Source organism: Chrysemys picta, chromosome 1 (assembly GCF_011386835.1).
Source record: "Chrysemys picta bellii isolate R12L10 chromosome 1, ASM1138683v2, whole genome shotgun sequence".
Classification (NCBI taxonomy): Eukaryota; Metazoa; Chordata; order Testudines; family Emydidae; genus Chrysemys; species Chrysemys picta.
The window spans coordinates 190,360,649-190,378,852 of record NC_088791.1 but is presented as its reverse complement, the minus strand read 5'-3'; the positions used below and the strand labels follow the sequence as shown (position 1 = coordinate 190,378,852).

The following is an 18,204-nucleotide window of genomic DNA, read 5'->3' as shown; positions in this document are numbered from 1 at the left end:
AAAAGGGAGTGAATTCCTCAAAGATAATTTTTGGTGAACAATGAACATAGTCTTTCTCTGTGATCAAGACCATGCACAGCACCTATCACATGTGCACTCAGGACAAGGTCGACTAAAACGATAAGCACCCAGGGCAAACAAATCATGAAAAACCCATTGATAATATTCCTGTTCTGTTCAAAATAAATGTTTACATGTTTAAAATACTTACTGACTGATCCTTCCCCTGATTCAGGGTCCGGGTTAACGCCTGGGGACAATTGGTAGGGGATCTCTGTGAGGGTGATGAAGAGATCCTGGCTGTCTGGGAAATCAGCATTGTAAGCGCTGTCGACTGCCTCGTCCTCCTCCTCATCTTCCCCGTCCGTTAACATCTCCGAGGAAGCGGCCGTCGACAATATCCCATCCTCAGAGTCCACGGTCAGTGGTGGGGTAGTGGTGGCGGCCGCACCTAGGATGGAATGCAGTGCTTCATAGAAACAGCATGTCTGGGGCTGGGATCCGGAGTGTCCGTTTGACTCTTTCGTCTTCTGGTACGCTTGTCTCAGCTCCTTGATTTTCACGCGGCACTGCGTTGCATCCCGGCTGTATCCTCTCTCTGTCATGGCTTTTCAGATCTTCTCGTAGATTTTTGCATTCCGTCTTTTCGATCGCAGCTCCAAAAGCACGGACTCATCGCCCCACACAGCGATCAGATCCAAGACTTCCCGATCGGTCCATGCTGGGGCCCTCTTTCTATTCTGAGATTGCATGGTCACCTCTGCTGGAGAACTCTGCATCGGTGCCAGTGCTGCTGAGCTCGCCACGATGTCCAAACAGGAAATGAGATTCAAACTGCCCAGACAGGAAAAGGAATTCAAATTTTCCCGGTGCTTTTCCTGTGTGGCTGGTTAGAGCATCAGAGCTTGGACTGCTGTCCAGAACGTCAACAGAGTGGTGCACTGTGGGATAGCTCCCGGAGCTATTAGCGTCGATTTCCATCCACACCTACCCTAATTCGACATGGCCATGTCGAATTTAGCGCTACTCCCCTCGTTGGGGAGGAGTACAGAAATCGAATTTAAGGGACCTCTATGTCGAACTAAATAGCTTTGTGTGGATGGGTGCAGGGTTAATTCGATTTTAATGCTGCTAAATTCGACATAACCTCCTAGTGTAGACCAGGCCATAGACTTTAAGGTCAGAAAGGACCATTATGATCATCTAGTCTGACCTCCTGCACAATGCAGGCTACAGAATCTCACCCACCCACTCCTGTAACAAATCCCTACCCTATGTCTGAGTTATTGAAGTCCTCAAATCATGGTTTAAAGACCTCAAGCTGCAGAGAATCCTCCAGCAAGTGACCCGTGCCCCACGCTGCAGAGGAAGGCGAAAAACTTCTAGGGCCTCTGCCAATCTGCCCTGGAGGAAAATTCCTTCCCAACCCCAAATACAGCGATCAGTTAAACCCTGAGCATGTGGGCAAGACTCACCAGCCAGTACCCAGGAAAGAATTCTCTGTAGTTACTCAGATCCCACCCCATCTAACATCCCATCACAGACCATTGGGCATATTTACCTGCTAATAATCAAAGATCAATTAATTGCCAAAATTAGGTTATCCCATCATACCATCCCCTCCATAAACTTATCAAGCTTAGTCTTGAAGCCAGACATGTCTTTTGTCCCCACTACTCCCCTTGGAAGGCTGTTCCAAAACTTCACTCCTCTAATGGTTAGAAACCTTCATCTAATTTCAAGTCTAAACTTCCTAATGTCTAGTTTATATCCATTTGTTCTTGTGTCCACATTGGTACTAAGCTTAAATAATTCCTCTCCCTCCCTGATATTTATCCCTCTGATATATTTATAAAGAGCAATCATATCTCCCCTCAGCCTTCTTTTGGTTAGGCTAAACAAGCCAAGCTCTTTGAGTTTCCTTTCATAAGACAGGTTTTCCATTCCTCAGATTATCCTAGTAGCTCTTCTCTGTACCTGTTCCAGTTTGAATTCATCCTTCTTAAACATGGGAGACTAGAACTGCATACAAATATTCCAGATGAATCTCCTCACTCCCACTCCAGCAGCAGCATGAGCCTGGCCTCACAATGTGCAGTGATTTTTGGCAGGCTGTCCAAATTTTCCCGAGGAACACAATGAGAGAATGGGAATGTGCTTTTTTAACATGTCATAGCTGAGCCAAATTTCATGGAGCCCAAAAAAAAAGACATTCCCCCTGCCAAATCTCAAAGGCCTTCTGCATACAATGGAGTTGTGGGAATTTATCAAAGAAAAGATCACAAGAATCTTTTATAATGGAAAATGTTATGGAACCTAAATTTAGGGCTTGCTACCAGCTTCTCCAATAGAACTTTAACAGTGTTCGCTTAGGATACAAATATAATGTAACACCAAGGAAATGAAATTTTAAAAATTACATTGTTGTAATATTATGAACGCTACTTCATATACACAAAAGATGGATACATTTATGTTGTAGTTGTGCTGATCCTATGCTGGTGCAAATTAGCACAGCTCCATTGAACCTATACTGATTTTAGCTCCGGAACTGGCCCATAGTTCTCACAACAGTTGTAGCTCAGATACTTTGCATATAGTGGTCTAAATGTTCAAAATTGGCTTCTGCTTTGCACCCACAGTTTTTGATGTCAATTGATGTCATTTGGATATCTAAGTGCATGACTGTACCTGGTGTTCCTTATGAAACTTTACAATCTCTGAAAACATCTGCTCAGTGTACAGTGGCAGTCAAAAAAGCTAACAATGTTAGGAAACATTAGAAAAGGGATAGCTAATAAGACAGAAAAAGATCATAAAACCACTTTATAAATCCATTCTATGTCCATGCCTTGAATACTGCATGCAGTTCTGGTCACTCCATCTCAAATATATATATTAGAATTGGAAAAAGTACAGAGAAGGGCAACAAAAGTGATTAAGGATATGGAACAGCTTCCGTCTAAGAGGAGATTAAAAGACTAGGACTTTTCAGCTGGGAAAAGAGACCACTAAGAGGGGATATGATAGAGATGTATAAAATAGTGAATGGTGGGGAGAAAGTGAAGAATAAGGAAGTGTTATTTGCCTCTTCACATAACAGAAGAATCAGGGCTCACCTAATGAAATCAATAGGCAGCAGGTTTAAAACAAACATGAGCAGTACTTCTTCACACAGTGCACAGTCAACCTGCACAGTCTGGGATGACAAGCAGTGGCTGCAGAACTTTTGGATGTGCAAAGCTTGCACTGCAGCGCAAGGTCACCAAAATGAGAGCTGCCCCCTCAGTGAGAAGCATGTGGTGATTGCTGTGTGGAAGCTGGCAACTCCAGACTGCTACCGGTCAGTTGAGAATCAGTTTGCAGATGGGAAGTCCACCATGGGAGTTGCATTTATGCAAGTGTGCAGGGCCACTAATCGCATCCTGCTACAAAGGACTGTGACTCTTGGAAATGTTTGTGAAACAGTGGATGGCTTTGCGGCAATGGGATTCCCTAACTGTGGTGGGGCAATTGATGGCACAGATATCCCAATTTTGGCCCTGGACCATCTTGTGATGGAGTACATTGACAAAAAGGGGCACTTCTCTATGGTATTGCTGGTGCTTGTGGATCACCAGGGTTGTTTCACTGACATCAACGTAGGGTGGTCAGGGAAGGTGCATGATGCACGCATCTTCAGGAACACCGGCCTGTACAGAAAGCTGCAAAAAGGGACTTTCTTTCCACACCATATGATTCCACTGGGGGGATGTTGAAATGCCCATAGTGATCCTTGGAGACCCAGCCTTACACAGGATATTCCCCCCGCCCCCACTCCCCTGGTTCATGAAGCCTTACACAGGAAACTTGGACAGTGGCAAGGAGCGCTTCAACAATAGGCTGAGCAGGTGCAGAATGACCATTGAATGTGCATTTGGCATATTAAAAGCACGCTGGCACTGTCTTTATGGCAGGTTAAACCTAAATTAGGAAAATATTCCCATGGTCATAGCAACCTGCTGTGTGCTGCATAATATTTGTGAAGCTAAGGGTGAAAAGTTTCCCCAGAGGTGGAGCGTGGAAGTGGATCGGCTGGTGGCTGATTTTGAGCAGCCAGATACAAGGGCTATTAGAGGGGTACAAGGGGGCGCTATTTGAACCAGGGAGGCTTTGAGGCACCATTTTGACAATGAGCACCAGTAATGGGTCTTGCTGTAAAGCATTCTGCCATGCTTTGTTAACTTGCCGCCTTGCATGATAATTTTGATGATTGCTTCCTGACTGTGATTTGCAGACTGTGAATGTGCCAATTGCCACTGTGTATTCATTCCAGCAGCAACCACCATGTGTAGGAAACAAAAGATGGATTATCTTTCAGAGTATTTTTTATTAAATATCAATAAACAACACACAGAAAATGCTTTCTGGAAAGGGACATAACATTGACAAGGGCACTTCCCCGGCGGAGGCTCTCATAGCTGCGTATAACTACAGCTGTCATTTTGGAAGCTGTCTAAAGGGGCAGAGTGAATGGGGTACTGTGACGGGCCAGAAAGATGCAAGGAGGGTGAGGGAGGAGTTGAGGGAGGGCATGGCAAGCAGTTCTGTATGGGCTGCAGGGGAGAGGGGGAGGCGAGCACACATGTGTTCTGCCTGCAATGCTATTAGGGACTTGAGCATCTCCATTTGCTCCTCCATCACTTTTATCATCCACTCCTGGCCCACTACAATTTGCTCATGCCCCTGCTTCCTCTCCTGGCTCACTATCTTAAAATTTTCGTTAACTGAGTCCTCCATGCTTTGTGTTCTTGATCTTGGCATGAGAGGCTTGGAGCATCTCTCAAAACATGTCCTCCTTGCGCCTCCTCGGTCACTTCCTTATCTGGCAGAGGCACTCCACCAGTGTATAGGGGGTTCCCATGAAGACCACACCTGCAGAAGCATAAGAAACAATAAACAGAGGCATGATTCTTAGTGCACTCACAGCTTCAAATGATAATAGTAAAATACACCTCTTTCTCACTGTCCCTTAGAAGCACAGAGCTCAGCAAACACCCTACACATGGTAAGTTCAGCTCAGGAGTGGGAGGGGACATTCAAGATGGGGCAAAGAGTCTTGGTGGCTTTTTAAGAGGATCGCTGAAAGCGAGTAGGGACAATATTGTAAATTCTGCCACCATTTCCCACATGCCGGGGTCATTGAAGCGGATATCTCATTCCTGAGGCTAAGCAAGGATGCATCTCCTGCATACGTGTGGCTTCAGACCCAGTCACCTGCTGCTCGCCTGTGTGCTTCTTTGGTCCCTGCACAAATGATTGCCAATTGGCACAGGAAAGTTTCCTACAATGGGGGAAGAAACAAAGCAACTCTGCCAAGGAACCTCCGGAAGAGGATTGCTGAATACCTCCAGGAAACTTTCCTAGAGATCTTTCTAGAGGATTCCCATGAAATCTCGGTGTTCATTAACACACTGTTCTGCAAGGGCCCCGCTGCATAGATGTGTAGCAGACGCAAACACTGCTAGTCTTGTACATTTCTATCCCTTAACCATTTCTAGCATATAAGAAAGCAAAGGACAGCTCTACCTCATGTAACCAAGCAGTATCAACTCAAAACAAGCACATCCCAGAGCTTTCTTCTCCTGCATGCATACCAGAGCCAGAGTGCTGGGACTGGCTCAAACCTTCCAGGGTTGAGAAGAGGTCCTAGCTCACCACAGCACAGGCCTGTTCCACCTCATCCTCAATTCCACTTTCTCATCCACCACTTCATCCTCGGGCTTGAGGCCACAGACCGCTCTCTCCAGTCCCCGGGACTCTTGGTGGAGGAGGTGGGGATGCCACAGAGGATGGTGTCCAGCTCCTTATAGAAGTGGAAGGTCTTCAGCACCAGAGCAACGGTTTGACTCCCTTGTTTCTGGTACACCTGCCTCAGCTCTTTTATCTTCATACAGCACTGATGCGTGTACCATTCATAGCCCTTATCCAACTTGCCATGAGAAATCTCACCGTAGGTATCGAAGTTCCTACGGCTGGAGCGGAGCTGGGACTGCACAGCCTCCTCTCCCCACAGTGCCAGCAGATCCAACAACTCAGGGGTGCTCTAAGCAGGAGAGCGTTTGCTGCATGGAGCCACCATGGTCAGCTGGGAAGATGCGATGTGAGCTCTCCAGGCCGAGCAAACAGGAAGTGAAATTTCAAAAATTCCAAGTCCCATAAAAGGGAGAAGGAGCGGTGTGATGGTGGGGGCTAAGGGAGAAGGGGCGGTACGAGGGCCAGGCCTCAGGGGGCAGTGTGGGGCAGGGGGACGGGGCCACAGATCAGGCCCTGTGGCCCCCACACTTTTAAGGTGCTTCCATCACTCCTGCTCTAAGGGGAAAGTGTCTAAGAGGTTTCAGGAGAGCTGTGGCACTTGTTCTGTGGTGTAGATGGCCAGACTGAGGGATTCCAATGCCCAAGAAAGGATGTCAGATATGAGGTCTGCACCTGGGAGTGCATCTGAGAGACCCAAAGCTTGGAACAGTGACCAGTCAATACCAAGACCCAGGGTCCTTAGAACCACATGTGATTCAGTGGTTAGATCCAATCACAACAGACTGAAGTTCAATCAGAGAGGGGGACTGGCTCAGGCTCTGACAGTCACTGAAAGAGAGGCAACAGAAAAACAAACAAACAAAGGAAAAAAATTAGAAGAAGGAAAAATGCACAGAAAAGAAAAAAAATAGACCAAAGACAGAGGAAAGAGAAGAAAAAGTGGGCAGAAATAAAATGAGGAATGGAAGCATTTTGCTGGGGCATGGTGCATAAGAACATGAAGGGTAGGAACAGAGTGTGCAAGGTACTAGTCGAATGCAAGGTGAAGGCTCCAATATTAAATGCTGATGCACCCATGTTGTTCAGTAAAACTGTCTGGCCAAGAAGGAAGTAATACTGAAATGCTCCAGGATTTCATCTAATACCACTAGGCTGGGAAGTCATACAGAATGGGATTCACATAGTTATTTAGGTGCCTAACTCCCATGAAAGTTAGCACCTAAATATCTTTCCCACCCATCATAATCTCATATCATAATATGGGCCCCCTCAGGAATGAGGGGAGAGCTGCAGATTTCTGAGCAGGATAGTCTTCTCCACTCAACTCCCTACCGTTATGGAGAAAAATATTAAGTGAAGGAGATAAATAGAACTAGGATCCAAATTGTTGGGTATGTGGAAGGAATTTGGAGTTGCATATTTGGGAGGTAGGAAATGGCTGTTCTACATTCACAAAAACCAAAATCCTACCTCCAGTACCTAATGCAAGTGACGTAGCTGGACCCCTCTCTCACTCTTTGTCAGTCTTGTCTATTTAGACTGTAAGCTTGTCTGGGGGAGGGACAGTTTCTTATTATGTGTTTGCACAGCCAGTGATCTAATAGAGCCCTCTATTTGTTTGGGGGCCTCTGGACACTATTATAATGCAGTTAAATAATAAGAATACATAAATAATGGTTGGGATAAGATATATGGCCTTTGGTCACTGCAAAGCAGGATAGCCTCACCCCAATCAGATATATGCAGACGCTTTCATTAAATTCAATAGCTGCAGCATTAGGCCCAGACACTATGAAAACCTTGCTACTGTGTATACCTGTGTTCTTCCAGTGCTGTGCACAGTCTTAATGCATACACTGTAAAATCAGAGTTAATGAGATAACCTGTAAGCAGGCCTCTCCATACCCCCACGCAAAGATTAGTTCAAGCAGGAATTCCTGTTAGGAATAATCTCTGTAAAGCCTGTAGGTAGGGAGCATTGCCAGGGCAGGAGCTCTATGCAGATAAACATGCCCAGTCCACATCACACTCAATCTAGTTACAAAGTGCATGCAGAGCACTCTCTATATAGGTTTGGAGAGAGGCAAAATAGGGGTGAACAACTTCTATGTCCCCATCCCACCGTTGACCATAGACTGTCTTTCAGGAGTCCATGGGCAGGGCCCGCCAGAATGTGACTCCAAGGAGCTAGCAGTAGGCTGTAGCAATAATGCATAGTTCTGCCTCTAGACAGGGCCCTACAAATAGAGAATTACCTGTGCCCAGAAGAAAACAGCTGAATTCTTTAGGAATTTATACTTCATAATGTATCGGGGAGGGTTAAAGTATACCAAGAGTTGGGCAGCTTGACCCAAATAAGATTGTATTTATCTATGGATGAGCTCTCGTTCAGAGGAAGGGTCAGAAGACATTAATCTCAATTCTATTCCCCCTGAATACCGGAGGCATAAATTAGACCAGCTCTAGAGACTACTCTGCCTGCCATGCTTGCCTAGTGCAGGGGCCCAGAACAGCAGGGACATGTTGTGCTCTGGTAAAAGGACAATGAGGATACTTAGGAGGCTAAATAAGATGATTTTGCAGTAATCAAAGTGGACTATAATGAGGGCCCGAATGAAAGATTTGGCTGTGAAAAGAAGATCTGGGGGTGGAAAAAAAAGGATGGATGTTGAGGAGGTAGAAATAGCAAGATTTGCATATGGCCTGATGTATATGACGGGGAAAGGGAGGAGTCAAAAGTACCCCAAATCGCAGGTTTGAGTGATGGGAAAGATGGTGGTGCTGTCAGCAGTGATAGAAAAGGGGCACAGCAGGGAAGGTTTGGGAGGAAACATAAGGAGTTTGATTTTGGTCGTGTTACGCTTCAGCTGATGACAAGACATCGCATCGGGGAGAAGCTAAAATGTGGGATTGAATGGAAGGAGATAGGCTGTGGAAGAAAGATTTGCAAATCATTATCCTAGAGATGATAGTGCTATCTGATGAAATTGCCCAGAGACAATGAGAATTGAGAAGAGCCCCAGGTATCCCTACAGGCAGTGGGAGGGGGAGAAGGAGAACCTACTGAAAGAGATGCTGAAAGAGCCATCAGAGAAATAGGAGGAGAACCAGAAGAAGACAGTATCTCAAAATCCCAGTGAGAATAAGATAGCAAAGGTGACTGACAGTGTCAAAAGTAGCAAAGATGTATGAATTTAGAATAACTTTTGAGAAAGATAACTAAATACCGCCTTAGCACTAGCATTTTACAGACTGTAATAGACAAGCTGTGTTGTAATGTCTTCACAGAGTTCTCATTGCCCCAAGTCTTACTGAACTCTTGAAATAAGTATACAGGTTGACATAGGTGTCATTTGCAGGGTCTCCATATTCTCTCCCCACATTTGAGTTTGGCATCTCAGAGCAAACTTTAAATAAGCAAATTTTCTTTTTCCTGCGGCATGCCAGACTGTGGCACTACTAATTTCCCCAGAGCTCCTGAACCTCTTTTGGTTTTCATCTGATGATTCCTTTTCACTCACTGGAAGGTGAGAGCTGTTTAAATTACAGCTTGATGTCTTCTGTGCAGTGATGGGCAACCTGCAGTCCGTGGGCTGCACACGGCCCATCAGGGTAATCTGCTGGCAGGCCGCCAGTTCGTTTACATTTGCATGGCCGCCCACAGCTCCCAGTGGCCACGGTTCGCCATTCCTGGCCAATGAGAGCTGCAGGAAGTGGCGGTCAGCATATCCCTGAGGCCCATGCCACTTCCCGCAGCTCCAATTGGCCGGGAATGGCAAAACGCAGCCACTGGGAACTGTAGGCAGCCATGCAAATGTAAACAAATTGTCTGGCGGCTCGCCAGCAGATTACCCTGACGGGCTGCAGGTTGTCCACCACTGCTTCTGTGGTTTATCAGTTCTGTGACTGGTAAGCACGCAGGTAGCTGTAAGTAAATGGGCTCCAGAGCTCTGGAGAACAGTAAGGGCAGCCCAACTAGTCATGGGAAACTGGGAGAGGGAAGTGATTTTATTTTGTAGGGATGGTGGATTCTATCGCTGGATAGGATGAATGCTAAAAGGAAAGGGGTAATAATATCATGAAAGAGCGGTGATAAGAAGAGCACTTCCTGATGGTGGAACCTAATTATTATTTCAGGCCTTGGCTCATTTCAGAAATTTGTAAACTTGATTAATTTCCCATTGCAATGGTAGTTCTGAGTGGCATAACTCAGAAGCTGTTTATAGTTGTCTTCTGTTCCTCTCCTTTTGTTCTGTCCACTGAATTTATTTCCACAAGGCACCATGTAAAAAAAGATTCCATGGGGAAGGATGGGAGAAAGCAGACCTCAGTCTATATTATTTATACATTGGGGGGTGGAGCTGGCAACAGTCTGACTTGTAACTGAAAAGAGGACATTATAGTCTTAGGCCATGTCTACATGTACAACGCTGTGGTGAAGATGCTCTATGCTGGTCTCCCATAGGCATAAAAAAAACCACCCCTGCAAGCAGCATAAGTTATATCGGCAGGAGAAGCTCTCCCACCAACATAGCACTGTGCACATGAGTGCTTATATCAGTGTAACTTATGTTGCTCGGGGGTGGAATACTCACACACCTGAGGGACATAAGTTTTGCCGACATAGGCGGATGTGTAGACATAGCCTTACTTACAAAGAGCATTAGATTTTCAGAGCACTGTAGAAAAGTTAACTAATTAAACTAGAACAGTTTAGAGACACTGTCAGTGCAATTGGGTGAAGGGTTTGCTCACACATTCAGCCCATCCCTTCATCAAGACCTTTCTTTCTTTCTGAAATGACATAGCTGCTGGTTCATCTTTTGGACAGTCCATTTCTTTGCTGGGTGGGATAAAGTCTGATTCTGCAGAAGGCCATCCTGCATCCTGACACAGCTTAGAATTTTCCAATCCTAAGACTAAAACAGATTCTCACTGGAAGCAAAAGAATCCTATAAACACTTGTTTAAACTGCCCCTGCACTTGGAGTACAGAACCTCTACATGTTCTGATCAGAAAGTATTTATCAGGCAAATGGTTAATTAAAATAAATGATTGAACTAATTCTACATATCTGATATGAAAATGTACTGATTTTCACATTCCAAACAATTTTAAAGACTAAATATCGTGCATGAGTTTGGACAAGTTTTACTGTTTGAAACTACTGGACTGAACAGTTATTTAAAAACAAAATCCATACCATGCTTTCTAAGCTCAGGAATACACTCACCTTCCTCAGATAATGTGGTCATACTTAGCTCCAGAATGAGAATGTGAGGGTGGACAATTTCTGTTTACTGACTTGTCGTGGAAGGATAGTGTTCAGTCCACTTGCCAAGCACCAATTTGAAATTCAAGAAGTAATGGTTCTTTGAGCTCTACAGTCTTTCAAAGTACAAATTGAAAAGCTGAAAAAAACTGCATGTGGAATGCTCACAATTTCTCACTTTTATGGCAGTTGCTGATTCTCTGAAGGAAATATCATGTCTAATGGAAACAAATTGTACAGTGGCAGAGACTTTTAAATAGCCACGTATCAATATTTTAATGAGGAGTTCCCACAAGAAAATGTCCCTGTTAGCCTGTGATAAACCCCTTCTTCCAAATGTGCCTGGGCTACAAAGAGGAATGGGGGACTGACTGGACAGTCTATTCATTTTTTTATGTCCAAAACACTGTCTCTTAACCATAGCCAAGGAAGGAGGGCAACAAATATATATGAAACATTTCACTGGAAATGTTTACACTGTTTCTGAAGATATAGGGGGTATATTGACAGTACAGCGGAGTGTTCAACGAAGTGTGATTTGAAATGGGGTGTTGTGTATGACAGGCCTTTCAGGGCGGGGACTCAAGTTCCTTCTCTGGGAAATTTTATTAAAGTACCTGACATTTAATGCAATTTTCTGAATTCCATAGACTACTCTCTAGAAAAAGCAGAGTCCTGTGGAACCTTAAAGACTAACAGATGTACTGGAGCATAAGCTTTCATGGGTGAATACCCACTTCGTCAGACACATGCGAGTATTCACCCATGAAAGCTTATGCTCCAATACATCTGTTAGTCTATAAGGTGCCACAGGACTCTTTGTTGCTTTTTACAGATCCAGACTAACATGGCTACCTCGCTGATACTCTCTAGAAGTATTTTAAAGAGCCCCAGGGATAAATTGTCTCTAAGGTAATTAAGCAACATCCAGAGAGAGAGTATCTGAGGAGCAGGGGTGGATTCCATAGCCCAGATTCTCTTGTCCTAAAGCCACTTTGTGCCATGATGTAACCTTGGACACAATGGAGAATCCAGTCCCATTAGAGGGCAGGAAATCACCCAAATCTTACCTTTAGTTTAGTGGTGGAATTTTAATAAGGAGCTTCTGAGAGTCGCTTTGAGCCCTTTCCAGCACCTTTTGGCTTTTAAAAACTCTAAAAATTAATCCAAACTAAGAGAGTCTCCCTGCAAAGCAGTAAGACTTATGTTTCAGGAAGGTATAACCCACCAGGAGTCATGGGAGATCACAAAAAAATTGTTAAAATGTTTCCCCCCTTTTTTTAATTTAAATTTGAAATTTCCATGAAGAATCTTGTAAAAACAAAAAAACAACCCTGAAATTGTTGGCCAGCTCTACATAGCCACGCTTGTGATGACTAAACCAAATAGTTCAGAGATTTGGTTTGGCTAAGCACGAAAAGGTTTGTCTACCTAGTTGAACCCAAAAGATTCCCATCCATGCATACTTTTCAGACCCCTTGTGTCCTGTATCCCTTTCTCTCTTAGGCTCTTTTTCCTCACTTCACTTCTCCCTTGCCAGTCTTTTAGAACTCTACTACCTTCCCCTTTGCAACCCCCCTCCACTTTTTCTTCCCTACAGACTCCCAGTGCCTTCTGAGCCTCCCTGATGCCTCATGATCATATTCCAGGTTTCCAGCTCCTCCAGACTTTCACAGGGGGTGTCTCCTGCTTGTTGAGTTGTGACCCTTACCCTTCTAACAGCCCCTCCACAGCACCAATAATGATTCAAAAGATGCATCTAAGGGTAGGAGCAATTAAGTTGCTGTGTTCAGGTGTTATCACTGTTTTCTAACTAATTTCCTACTTTTTCTTTATTTTTTTTTGCAGAAAAGCTTGTTAAAAAATCAACAAAAATCTTTCTCAACCCCCCTAAAGTGTGCAGACAGCAGAGTAGTTTGAATAGGAGTTATGTAATGCACATTTCTTTGTAGATAATTGGAGGCTCAAATAGCAGTGCAGTGCAGGTGATTTTAATATTTTGTGGACACTCTGTAACCTACAACAGATATTTCACTGCCTGCATATTGCTTGCCAAAAACACACCAAAACTTAGCATGCAGTACTTATTGCTATGATTGTTTCTGAGCTGCAGGGAACAAAAGAGGATAGCAAGTAGTTTTGGAGATAATGCTTCATGCAATACCAAGATATAGGACACAGCTTGTGACTAAACTAACTGTGAAACAGAATTTTCCTGTGTTGGCCGCATGAGAGTAACAAAGGAAAGCAAAGCTCAGGTGAGTGCAAAAAATTAGCAGAGGAATAAGTAGTTAGATCTGATTAGAATTTATCAAAAAAATTGTTTTGCTTTTGTTTTTTGTCATGCCTATAAGCTTTCAGTACTTACTTGGAAAAATCACTGAACTCCTATTGATTTTGGTTGGAGTTTGCAATTCAGGAGAAATGCTGGGTTCCAGGCTCTCATAGCACTTTAATTAAAATCTCTTTTATATAGTCATACTGCTGCTAACCTTATCTATGAATTTTGCTTGCAAAATACTATCTTTAAAACAGATAAATCCAGATCATTCTTGGCAATGCGTGAGAGGAATATTACTACATTTATGACACAATAGTGATACTGTAAATATTCTGATTTATTTTATCATAGCCTTAAGCCAAGGAAAAATAAACAAAATGTGAAGGTATGGTAGTAGAATTCGCATTGTAATGCATGATTGGATTCTTAGATGTTTGGGGCCAACTTCATTGCTTGTGTAACTGCATAATATCAGGGGAGTTACAGAATGGTTGTACTTGACCTTTGAAGTTTAACATTAACTAAATGTTCAGGTGGCATTTCTGGTATGTTGTGAGAGATAATGCTGTGGAATTTGGATTAAATATTTAATTTCAACAAGAAGCTGTCTGTATCCTGAATTCAAAAGAAACATGTTTTCCTAACTTTTAAAATAGTTGCTAGACATGGGAGATGAGTTTGAAATTAAATTACCTTGAAGTGAGCTCCTTAAAGATTGCTCTAGAACACTCATCTGCCTCTTTTCATGGATGTGTAAATCCTGGGGCATTTGCCAGCCACCATAATTTCTGTAAATATACTGGTGTGTGACCAAATATCAAAGAAATAAGTGGACTGAAATGTACCTCTTTTGTAAACTATAAATTTGGAATGTAATTGAGAGGACAATGAAGCCATTCTATCAAGATGCAATGATGTTTCTAATTTTGAACATGCTCTTTGTTGGGTTTTCAGGAGGGACTGAATCCAGAATATCTAGATCCAAAGCATAGACTTCTACTATGTGACCAAAACCCATTAGCAGGGAGCGGTCCTCTGAGGATCAGCCACAGATTACTAATACAAGGTGTCAAGGCTGCTTCCCCACTTTGAACTTTAGGGTACAAATGTGGGGGCCTGCATGAAAACTTCTAAGTTTAACTACCAGCTTAGATCTGGTCCGCTGCCACCATCCCAAAGCTAATTCCCTTCCCTGGGTAGCCTTGAGAGACCTTCACCAATTCCCTGGTGAATACAGATCCAAACCCCTTGGATATTAAAACAAGGAGAAATTAATCATCCCCCCTCCTTCCTCCCACCAACTCCTGGTGGATCAAAATCCAACCCCCTTGGATCTAAAAACAAGGAAAAATCAATCAGGTTCTTAAAAAGAAGGCTTTTAATTAAAGAAAAAGGTAAAAATCCTCTCTGTAAAATCAGGATGGGAAAATAACTTTACAGGGTAATCAAACTTAACGAGCTCAGAGGACCCCCCTCTAGCCTTAGGTTCAAAGTACAGCAAACAGAGATAAACACTCTAGCAAAAGGTACATTTACAAGTTGAGAAAACAAAGATAAACTAACACGCCTTGCCTGGCTGTTTACTTACAAGTTTGAAATAGGAGAGACTTGTTCAGAAAGATTTGGAGAACCTGGATTGATGTCTGGTCCCTCTCAGTCCCAAGAGAGGACAACTTCCCAAACACAAAGAGCACAAACAAAAGCCTCCCCCCCCCCAAGATTTGAAAGTATCTTGTCCCCTTATTGGTCCTTTGGGTCAGGTGTCAGCCAGGTTACCTGAGCTTCTTAACCCTTTACAGGTAAAAGGATTTTGGAGTCTCTGGCCAGGAGGGATTTTATAGTACTGTACACCGGAGAGCTGTTACCCTTCCCCTTATAGTTATGACACAAAGGTAGTCTAACAAGCTACCAAATGCATTTTAAAATATTCTGTTAATAGGGTGCTACACAAACTTTTGAATATTAAAAGGCTCCATTGTTTAATTAAATCAGGATTGGATTGGTACCCTATGAATATTCATTATTATTACTATTTGTTTCTTGCAGACCCCATTTTTTTAAACAATAAGCTTTTATTTTACTGTGCTGGTTGATGCACTGGACATGTGCTCTAGAGATGAGAGAACATTTAAACATTCTAAGGGCTAAATTCTTCCCTCGGATTCAAAGAAGATTCTGGCTGGCTTCAGCGGGAACCACACCCCTGGACAGAATTTTGTCCTAATCGGTCCTACTGTATAAGGTTTCAAATTAATCAGAAAAAAAATATTCCCACCCATGTATCTTATCTCTTATCTTGAGGCAGGATATTATGTAGTAGTAGTAGTAGTAGTATTTACCATTAGTAGTACTGTAATATTTATCATGCGCAGTAGGAATAAGAGACCAGGGAGGCTAAGCCTCCCCAAACAAGATGCAGCGCACCTCTCTCTAAAGGCACTGCTGCTGGCCCACCGTCTTCAGAGTGCTGCCACCAAAAGGACATCTGGGCCATAGCCCCGCCCGTGCTCCACTCCAAGGCTCTGCTCCCGCTTGTCTTCTTTCCCCATGGCCTTGCCCACACTTCTCTTCCCGCCCCAACTCCCTCTTCCCCCCAAGGTCCCGCCCTTGTTCTGCCTCTTCCCCCTTAGGACTCCAATCCCGCTCACACCTCTCCACCCCCTCCAAGGAATGGTGGGTGGGGGAGATCTTGGGGGAGGGGGCGGAAAGGTGCGAGCAGTGGGTAGGGGAGGTTTGGAGGAGGGGTCAAAGCGGCGGCAGCCTCAGGGGAGGAGATGAAGAGGCACAAGAAGTGGGCGGGGGGGCCTCAAGGGAAGAAAGGAGGGAGCGGCAGATAGGGGAGCCTCAGGGGAGGGGCTGGATGTGGAGGGGACCAACCAGGAAGAGGCCTGGGGTGGAGTGTGGGTGGGACCTTGGGGGAGGAGGCCGAGCTGGGGCGGGCCTCAGGGTGGAGCAGGGGGCGGGGCCATAGTCCAGGCACCAGTGGCCTCTCCCACTTCTAGGGAGCTTCCGGTGCTCACACCCAGCCTCCTCAAATGCAGGAGTCACACGCCGCCCAGGGTATTTATTATTTATACTCCCTTAGTAGGGACTCTAAAAACATGGGACTGGATGGCTGAAGATCAGGGTGTCCCTATTAGCTCTTGTGGCTCCTCCATCCAGTGCACCCAAGTGGAGCTTGGGCAGGATGAAGAATCTACTACATTGTCTGTAGCACACATGAAGGTTGTTAAACTGCTTTGCTTTGCTACTTTGCTTTGATGAAGTAGTATAAAGGAGGCAGAACATATCCATTGAATCTGGCCAAAAAAGTAAAAAGAAAAGTGACAAGAAAATAAAGATTTTTGTTATTATGTCTATTACAAGACAGTAATAAAATTATAGAACTGTCTAGAACAGGGGTCGGCAATCTGTGGCACGCGGCTCGCCAGGGTAAGCACCCTGGCGGGCCGGGCCAGTTTGTTTACCTGCCGCGTCGGCCAATTGCGGCTCCCACTAGCCGCGGTTCGCCGTCCCAGGCCAATGAGGGCTGCAGGAAGCGGCGTTGGCTGAAGGATGTGCTGGCTGTGGCTTCCCACCGCCCCCATTGGCCTGGGACGGCAAACTGCGGCCAGTGGGAACCGCGATTGGCCGAACCTGCCGACATGGCAGGTAAACAAACTGGCCCGGCCCGCCAGGGTCCTTACCCTGACGAGCCGCGTGCCAGAGGTTGCCGACCCCGGTCCAGAAGCTAGGAGGAGAAAGAGAATGGGTGAAGTCAATGACGACTGCATAGAGGGTCATAAATAGAAGTGGAATCAGCTGTTTTTGGACACAGAAGAGAGGGGAGAAGATGGAGATGTGAGTTGTCGGTTTACAACAATGCTTTTGGAAGGCCAGTGGACCATATAAAATGGGATTCTAAATCAAACTGACTAGCTCACCTTAGTTTTCTGTCTTGAGTCTTCAGTGTTAAATTCACTATGTGGTTTTACCAGTAATAACTGTGAAAGCTGCAGATCAATGCTGCGAACATATGATTAGTGTTTAGTGATCATCAAACATCATTATATAAACTTATCATACTCTACATGTCTAAAGTTGAAGGGAGTGTAGGAAATAAGTTATAGTGTGCTCTGAAGTAATGAAAAAAGATAATTATTTTGAAATAAAATGTAAACCTTGATAAGTAGTAAGACAGGAGTCATAACCATCTCAAAAGGTGCAGAAAATCAGTTTTTTAGATTTTCAAGATTAAAGGAGTCACTGAAACTCTGTCTGTTGAAATGGAAGAGCAGAACATTAACTTAATGATCCTGAAAGTGAGACATTTTCCATGCCGTTGTCATCATAAAAACATAGATGTGATGATAATTTAAGTCCCGGTGTCAGGCTCTTTAGCAGCTCTTCAGCATCAGGTTCATTCACAAGCAATCTCCGTTCGTCTTCTGCTTAAAATTTATGTTCAGGAAAGGAGTTGTTGCATACTTGGTTGCATCATAATGGTGAAAAATTATAGAAAGTAAAGTTAGTTGAATTCAGATTTATTTAAAATTTTAAAAGACCCACACCCTTGTTTAAGCAGCCCAGTATCAACCAAGTGTGTTTTTAGCATATTTGAACTGGTTAAATCTAAATTGTGCAACAGGTTAGATTCTGAAAAAGCAAATAAGCTGGTAAAAGTATCTAAGAACAAATACAAAAGACTGGTGGGCCTAACCAGTTAGTAGTCGATTATTGTGTTCTTGTGTTTTACTTACAAAATTACAAGCTCTTCATTTTGGACAATGAATGCCTTTTTATGTCTGAGGAATAATTATGCATATGAAGTGAATGTATATGTTTTGTGTTTTACTTCATAAAATCTTCATGGCTT

The 18,204-nt window shown here is 44.0% G+C and overlaps 1 protein-coding gene and 1 long non-coding RNA gene across 4 annotated transcripts in view; one reads left to right on the top strand and one right to left on the bottom strand.

Annotated features, from left to right (window-relative positions):
* EPCIP (exosomal polycystin 1 interacting protein) overlaps positions 1-18,204 on the top strand; it is a 38,871-nt gene that overhangs the window by 18,038 nt on the left and 2,629 nt on the right. Inside the window, exon 2 of one of the 3 annotated variants that reach the window (XM_024102766.3) lies at positions 12,669-12,833. The exons of 1 other annotated variant lie outside the window; for it this stretch is intronic. The gene's annotated coding sequence lies outside the window, so the exon portion shown is untranslated. Of the gene's footprint in view, positions 1-12,668; positions 12,834-13,181; positions 13,327-18,204 lie in introns of all 3 variants that reach the window. One more of the 3 variants, XM_042855772.2, reaches the window with a different exon arrangement.
* On the bottom strand, positions 4,350-15,363 carry LOC135977255 (uncharacterized). The gene is made up of 2 exons (XR_010594650.1): positions 14,938-15,363; positions 4,350-4,914 (listed from the first exon to the last, which is right to left on the bottom strand). It is a non-coding gene; the product is annotated as an uncharacterized LOC135977255 (long non-coding RNA).